Source organism: Danio rerio, chromosome 19 (genome assembly GCF_049306965.1).
Source record: "Danio rerio strain Tuebingen ecotype United States chromosome 19, GRCz12tu, whole genome shotgun sequence".
NCBI classification, from domain to species: Eukaryota; Metazoa; Chordata; class Actinopteri; order Cypriniformes; family Danionidae; genus Danio; species Danio rerio.
This window is the reverse complement of record NC_133194.1, coordinates 15,021,885-15,030,644: the sequence shown is the minus strand read 5'-3', so window position 1 is coordinate 15,030,644 and position 8,760 is coordinate 15,021,885. Positions and strand designations below refer to the sequence as shown.

The 8,760-nt window shown below is 37.6% G+C and overlaps 1 long non-coding RNA gene across 1 annotated transcript; it reads left to right on the top strand.

Moving 5' to 3' along the window:
• On the top strand, positions 1 to 8,048 carry LOC141379042 (uncharacterized). The gene is made up of 3 exons (XR_012394968.1): positions 1 to 4,971; positions 5,266 to 5,826; positions 6,984 to 8,048. It is a non-coding gene; the product is annotated as an uncharacterized lncRNA (long non-coding RNA).
• Positions 8,049 to 8,760: the final 712 nt, after the last annotated feature.

Below are 8,760 nucleotides of genomic sequence, written 5' to 3'. Positions count from 1 at the left end.
GGCATTGCAAAGGTTCACTTAGGTGTCATTTTGTGTGTAAACCTTTATTTTTTTGACCTCTTTTACTCTTTTGAAGGCATTTCTTGTGAGAAGTCGGTATTGTAGTTAGCCAATATTCTCTCTATTTTCTATCTCTCTCTATTTTGCTGTGAATGATTAAATCGCTATGCAGAAATCTGCCTGAAATCAGTTCTACTAATTAAAAGTGCCTTTGTTAACAAATGCTGCCAATAGAGTCAATGCTAGGACAGCAAGGCAGCAGCCCAAGCTTGTTTTTCAGGTGAGATGAACAAATAACAAATGTAAAGGGTTGAACACTGCTGCACTATGGTCAGAATCACTAAAGTTCTTTAGAAAGTTGAGATGGTGACAATTACAACTCAATTTTCAGGGCTGGATGAGATTCATTGGGAAATATGTAAATGATTTCAAATGCAAATATAAAAAGAAAAATAACTTTAAGTGTTTCAACAAACAGTCTGCAAAGAAAACATGTAAAACATTGACAATATAAAAAGTTGTTAACCCAAGAATAGATATGAGAGTAAGAGCGAGAGGCTACAATGTACTAAATAATTAGGCCTTGTGTGAAAATATTCCCCAAGTGCAAAGAGAGAATTTTTTTCAAAAGATTCTTAAACATAACAGTTTTAATGACTCTTTTCAAATATTTTTTTTTGTCTTTGCCATTATGACAGTACATCATATTTTACTATTATTAAACAAGATTCTAGTTTCCAGCAGCGCAATTTAAATGCTTAAATAGGTTAATTTAATAATTTAATAATTAATGTTTAATTATTCCAGTCAAACTAATTGAAATAAGACTTCATCAGGAAGAAAAATTGTAAGATGAAATACAGTCATGAAACTTTCCTCTGTTCATGGAAAATATTTTTAAAATAATTAAAAGGGGGGCTATTTATTAATCAGAGGGGGCTATTTACTTCACCTATTGTGTATATGTAAATTTCTGTTTAGTTTATGCACTAAATATTTCGTTTCCTTCAGCTTACACTCTAAAAAAAATAGCTCAAGAGGTCTGTTACCACTACATAGTTTAATACATTGTTGTAACTTAAAATTTCTCTCTCCATAACAGGAAAATATTGATAATCACATCAACTTAAAAATACTGCTAATTTAAAGGTAAATATATCTGTCTATTAGTTTAAACCAATATTCAACTTGCAGCAACTCAAAGAATTTGGGTTGATAATTAAGTTTTTTTTTCACTCTAATGCATTTGTTCTGTATTTTTTAGTCCTCACACTGATGTTTTTTGTTATTTTTGATACTGTTGACATGGGACAGTACAGGTTTTTGTTTTGTAAATCAATATAAATCTGTGGTTTAATCCAAATTAAAAAAAATACTGAAAAACAAAATAATAATAATAATAGTAGTACATTTTATTTAAAGGTGCCTTTCTGGCAACTCAAGAACACCGTACAATAAACAAAAGCAAGTAAACAACAAGAGAAATAATAAAATATAAACAGCAATAGTGCAGATAAAATTAATTAAGAATTAAAAGCCATCTTAAATAAGTGGGTTTTGAGTCTTGATTTGAATAGTGTGAGGGAGTCAATGTTTCTGACGGCAGGTGGTAGTAAGGTCCAAAGCCGGGGAGCAGAGCGGCTAAATGCTCTTTTGCCCATAGACGATAGACGAGCAGAGGGAACAGACAAGTGGAGGAAGGCAGAAGATCGCAGAGTGCAAGAAGGAACAGAAATGTTGATGAAGGCAGACAAATATGGAGGGGCGAGATTGTGGATGTCTTTGAATGTTTACATCAAGATTTTAAAATCAATTTGAAAATAAACAGGTAACCAATGAAGCTGCTGCAGGACAGGGGTGATGTATTGAGAAGGAGTTCTGGTGATGATACGAGCAGCTGAGTTCTGTACCAACTGAAGCTTATGGAGGGATTTATGAGTGAGACCAAAGAGAAGGGAGTTGCAGTAATCTAAACGAGATGTGACAAGGCTATGGACGAGAACAGCAGTGGCGTGAGGGGTAAGAGAAGAGCGGAGATGGTTAATGTTGCGTAGGTGGAAGTAAGCAGACAGGGTGATGTTATGGATGAGAGAATCAAAAGATAGGGTGCTATTGAGGATGACACCCAGACTCCTATATGTTTGAGGGATAAATGGAACAGTCGACAATTGAAAGAGAAAGACTGTCAGTTTTGGAGAGTGTTGATTTGGTCTCAACAAGCAAAACTAAATGTTGTGAAATGTATTTCTTACAAGCAACCAAATGAACAGTAAATTTAAAAATAAACAAACAAACAAAAATTCAGCTACTTAATTTATTTGATGTTCTAAACTTGAAAACTTAATTGTTTAAAATTTTAAAGAGTAAAACAAAATTTTTTGAGTACGCGACTTAAAAAATGGAGTTTGCGCTATGTAAAAATGCCTCTGATTAAAAAGGAAAAGGTCATTTGGCTAACATAATAAAATTTGTTATCTGAACTTATTTTTGTTAGATGTTGTTGTAGCTTGAATATATTGATGGAAACTGTTGCGTTATTTATTTATTTTTGGTCTGAACAATATCAGGGGTCGCCACAGCGGAATGAACCGCCAACTTATCCAGCATATGTTTTACACTGGATGCCCTTCCAGCTGCAACCCAGTATTGGGAAACACCCATTCACACTCATTCACGCACCTACACTATGACCAATATAGTTTATTTAATTCACCTGTACCGCATGTATTTGGACTATAGGGGAAACCAGAGCACTCGGGGGAAACCCACGCAAACACAGGGAGAACATGCAAACCCCACAGAGAAATGCCAACTGAACTGACCCAGCCAGGACTCGAACCAGCGACCTTATTGCTGTGAAACGATAGTGCTAACCACTAGGGGTGTCAAAATTAATTGTTTCTTTGGTGAACCGCGATGCAGACGCGGACAATTCGGTATCGGTCCAGTAATAATCATAACCGGTTATTATGTACTGACGTCATTTATCTCCTATGCTCTCTGTCGCGAGGGAGGTGAGCGTGAGTATTTACAACACTCAGCCAACTCAGGGCCGGTCCGTGGCATAGGCACCATAGGCAAATGCTAGGGTGCTGTATATCCAGGAGGGCGCCAGAAATGAGTGCGGTTCAGTTGGTTTTGTTTTCGATATTCTTGACACACATTCAGTTACAGACGGCATTAACTCAAAAACCTCTTACCCTAAAAAGATCTAAAGTGTGTTTCCAACAAAAAGACAAAGCTGGTTATGTTTCACAGCTATCTTTCTTTTTTCGCTCCACACTACGAGCACTGCTTCGTTTAAGCCCTCGCAATATGTAGGACCGTCGGAAAAGTGCTTATTTTTTTCGGGTTTTTTTCGTTTTTCTGCTCCGCTCTTCGCAAGCTCTCTCTGTCGCGAGGGCTTAAGTGTGTGTGCGTGTGTGTGTGTGTGTGTGTGTTTGTTTCTTTGCTGCTGTCTATGTTTGTGTTTGAATGAGAGACAGTGTGGTGCTGTGTCTCTGTGTGTTTATACAGACAGCTTGTTATAGCCTCTCCTCTAAAATATAACACTGTATATGGAAAGCATCGTCAATGCACAGTGATGCACCGAAATATCGAATTGAACCGAATCGAAGGCATGATAATCGTAACCGAACCGAACCGTGAGACCAGTATACTGTAGGTTCACACCTCTACTAACCACTGAGCCACCACGTCACCTCAAAAAATTCAGTAAATATATTTTTGGTACTGTTCCTTAAATGTTTCTTCACTATTTCGCATTTTTATTTTTCATTTAAGTACTCATATGGTTACCCAAATCCATACCTGAAAGCCTGACACATGATTTTTCTTTCTTTTTTTTTTCTTGGAATGTTACTGCGATTGGTTTACTTATTGCCTACACAACACACTCTTGTCAAAGTGAACTGGCTGATGATGGTTTCTCACACCCAGTCAATACACCATAATTGCTTCAGCATTTGGAATAGCTGGGATTTGCAGAATCTGGTGTTTGGGGTTTATTTGGATAAATCGGCCAGAGGCTGTGAGATGGGTAGACCTTCACCGGAGACAGCTGGGCCGCAGACCTGCTGTGACTTCAGTGTGTACACAAACACGCGCTCTCTGTTGTGGAGACTTTCAATATTTTACACTCAATGTACCCTGAATGGGAACACTAACGAAACCTTGAAAATCTGCGTCATTTCAACTGTTGCAGCAACTGGCAAAACAGGAGAGAGTGAATCAGGTGAACAATGGAACGATTCTGAACATGAATAATTGCAATAGGATAAATGCTAATGAAAGGGACCTGTGCTGTCCGTCTACATTAAAAACAAGAACAGCCAACAGCGAAACGAGCAAAGGAAGAATAACAGAACAAAATAGAGTTCACTGCTCACGCAAGAGAGAAAAGAGATGGGAGTTCCCATTGGGTTGTGTTTACATTCCAGCCGGTTGTGTCGTATTTTCCATGAGGTTCACCCGAGGATAATTGGGGGCGCAATGGGTTGCAGATGTTGGTTACACCTTTATCCTATGGGCCCCTGGGTGCCCGCTCTGCTTTTGTCACTGGACTCCACCAAGCTCTGAGCTTCAGAGGGTTTAACTGACATGTCCTTCATTAACTCCCATGCAGTCCATTCTGCAGTGTGATGACATACAGTTGAAGTCAGAATTATTGGCCCCCCTGTTTATTTTTTCCCCCAAATTTCCCTTAAGATTTTTTCACCACATTTCTAAACGTAATAGTTTTAATAACTGATTTCTTATATCTTCGCCATGATGACAGCAAATAATATTTTACTAGATTTTTTTAGAACACTAGTATTCAGTTTAAAGTGACATTTAAATGCTTAACTAGGTTAATTAGGTTAACTAGGTAGGTTAAGGTAATTAGGCAAGTTATAGTATAACGATGGTTTGGTCTATAGACTCTCGGAAAACATATAGCTTAAAGGGGCTAATAATTTTGACCTTTAAATGGTCTTTAAAAAATTAAAAACTGCTTTTTTTCTAGTCTAAATAAAACAAATAAAATTTTCTCCAGAAGAAAAAAAATTATCAGACATACTGTGAAAATTTTCTTGCTCTCTTAAACATAATTTGGGAAATATTAAAAAAGGAAAAAAAAAAATCAAAGGAGGGCTAGTAATTCTGCCTTCATCTGTGCATCACAGTTTTTAATAAAATGTAATACTATTCACTATTGAAGACTCAACCACCCAAACACACAACTGCTCCTTACTTCACAATACCACACGGAACCATTTAATAAAGGAGTATTCCAACCAGTTGTGAAATTGTGATTCAAGGAGGTCTGTTATTTACACTTTAATTTGACTGAAGCATATCTGTGTCCTGCCTGGAACAAATGAAGCTTGACGTGAGAGTCACTTAAATTCCTCAAGCAGTTAAATCTTTGACTTACTTTAAAACTCTTGACCCTCTAAAACCTTAATTTGCTATTATGATTCCATTTTTCTTTTTCCTCTGTTGTTTTAAATGGCTACACATTGTCGATTTTGTTGACTTTGAATTAAATTTTCCAAAAATAGCCCAAACTTACAAGTATAGTTACCGATTCTTTTATTTCAGAGCTGGAAGTGTTCATTTTATGCTGGGTGTTAACCATCTTAAACCCTTAGGCATGCCATATGCAAATGATGTGTCCTTAGTAGCCCCATGAAATAATCAACACACAGGTGAAGTCAATATCCAGTTAAAGTTGAATTCTTTTTATGTTTTTTACCCAATTTCTGTTTAACAGAGAGAATATTTTTTCAACACATTTCCAAACGTAATAGTTTTAATTTCAAATTTTTTATAATAGTCGTCACGGTAGTGCAGTGGGTAGCATAATCGCCTCACAGCAAGAAGGTTGCTGGTTCGAGCCCCAGCTGGTCAGTTGGCATTTATGTGTGGAGTTTGCATGTACTCACTGTGTTCCTGTGGGTTTCCTCTGGGTGCTCCGGTTTCCCCCGCAGTCCAAAGACTTGCGCTATAGGTGAATTAGGTAAGCTAAACTGGCCGGAGTGTATGTGTATGAATGAGTGTGTATAAATGTTTCCTAGTGATAGGTTGCAGCGGAAAGATCATCCACTGCATAAAACATATGCTGGATAAGTTGGCGGTTCATTCCGCTGTGGCCACCCCTGATTATTAAAGCGACCAAGCTAAAAAAGAAAAAGAATGAACGAATTGCTAATTATTTCATTGATCTTTGCCAATGTGACAGGACATAATGTTTTATTAAATATTTTTCCAGACACTAGTATTCAGCTTAAAGTACAGTTTAAAGGCTTAACTAAGTAATAAGGCAAGTCATTGTATATACAAATGGTTTGTTCTGTAGCCAATAAAAGAAAGAATATTGCTTAAGGGGGCTAATAATATTGACTTTATTTTTTATTCTAGCTGAAATAAAACAAATAAAAAAAAATTATAGAAAATACTGTGAAGATCCCCTTAAGCTGTTGAGAAATATTTGAAAAAAGATCAAATGTTGCACAGAAGGGCTAACAATTTTGCCCTCAACCTAATATGTTTACTATTTTTTAATGTAAAAGTGTGTTAGTGGGTGTAATATGAGAGACACTGACAACGGAGGATCCACATGCAGTTTTTTAAGAGAATGGTCAGGCAGGCAACAGGGTCAAACAGATACATACAGGGGATCTAGTGTTTTGGTCAAATACCAGGCGAATGGTCAGTACAGGCGACAAACAATGTAAACAAACAGAACAAAGCGAGGGTCAATCACGGCAAGGCAAAGGAAATGCATCGTAATGTCATAATACAGTTAAACAAGACTCAGTAACTGGGGTGCGTTTCTGTCCTGCTTTTAAAGCACATGTAATCAGTTCTGAACAGCTTCGGCTATGTCTATTAGCGATCAGCAGAAAACTGGAACAGGTGTGAGCGTATGGTGCATGACAGTATTTGTAGTCTATATGGTGACAGATCTGTAGTCCTAAGAGAAAGTGAATGACTCCGAGCGATCTATAAGCCTGGATCGCTGGTGACTGTGACAGCGGGATAAAAGTGTGTATTGAATTGACATATTGCTGCAGTTATGAAAGTTCTATTATTAATTTAAACTCTTTAGGTTTACACACTGTAAGGTTTACACGGACACTGCTTCTACAAAATTCATTCATAGAAAGAACAGCCAGAAAGGGGAAACTGATAGATTTGTGCCGAATATTAGCATCATTGACCCATAAAAATCTACAGTATGTCAGTATGATATATAACTGTCAGTATGTTTGTTTTCTTTTTATACTGTTTCTATTCTAGTTCGCAGTTAAGTGAAAAAAAGAAATACATTCATTCATTTATTTTCTTGTCGGTTTAGTCCTTTTATTGATCTGGGGTCACCACAGTGGAATGAACCGCCAACTTATCCAGCAAGTTCTTATGCAGTGGATGCCCTTCCAGCCACAACCCATCTCTGGGAAACATCCACACACACATTCACACACACATTCATACACTACAGACAATTTAGCCTACCCAATTCACCTGTTCTGCATGTCTTTGGACTGTGGGGGAAACCGGAGCACCCGGAGGAAACCCACGCGAACACAGGGAGAACATGCAAACTCCACACAGAAACACCAACTGAGCCGAGGCTCGAACCAGCAACCCAGCGACGTGTGAGGTGACAGCACTACCTACTGCGCCACTGCTTTGCCCAAAAATAAATACACTGAAATGCAAATCAAAGTATAAATGGCAGAAGTGAACAAATTGATTTTTCCTACTCGCAAATAATAATCCAACACCAAATATAAAAGCGCTATAACGTTTTCACCGATGACTAAATCTCTAAAAGACAGACGAAAACATCAGTGACATGGGCTTAAGGGATATAAATGACTGAAAAACAGCTGCGGGTGAAGTATATTAATCGCAAGTGCTCAGTTTGTGATCACATCTGTTTTGTTCTATTGATATGTCATTTCAAATATTTGTAGCTTAAAGCAGATGGAAATATGATTGCTATTAGTTTGACTACTACAGCGAAGGCTTCAACGAAGCAGTGCTTATAATATCGAGCGAAAAAAAAAAGACAGCTGGGAAACAGAAGCCCCTTTAACACAGTGATACTGGTAAATATATGTGAAATTTCCGGAACGACTTTACCGGTAAATTCAAAAAAGTGCTGTTCACACAGGCGAGGACGTTACAGATTTTTTCCCGAAAGCACCATTCCCACATCCATTCCAAAATACTGGTAAATTCTGATATCATTAACCAGAAATGAGCTCTAAACGGCTGCGCTTTTATTTGTAAACCTTTAACTACATAACATACTCTGTGGATGATCAGTATTGTGAACAACTTCGATGAAAACATAAAGAGAAACACTTTCGCATGTCGAAATGTACATGATATGTGTGTGTGCTGGCGCTCACGGGCTGTTTTCTGGGCACACGCAAAGCTTGAAGGTAAACAAACAACGGCTTATCAAAAGCATCTTGTCGATAATTATTCACACGGTTGGCATAAAGATTAACATATAGACGTGCATGCGCTCTTTCCGACAATCTTCCTTCACATAGAGCAGCATTCCGGCAAATTACCAGTAATGTTACAACTTCTTTCAGAAAAATAGCCAGAACGAATTTACCGGTATTTTCAAAAAGGGCCTGTTCACACATACACACCTTTCTGGAAAATTGCCGGTAATTTTCCAGATTGGTCTGTATGTGTGAAAGGGGCTATAACCTGTTTTGTTTAAATCTTTTAGGGTAAGAGGTGTGCAAGTTG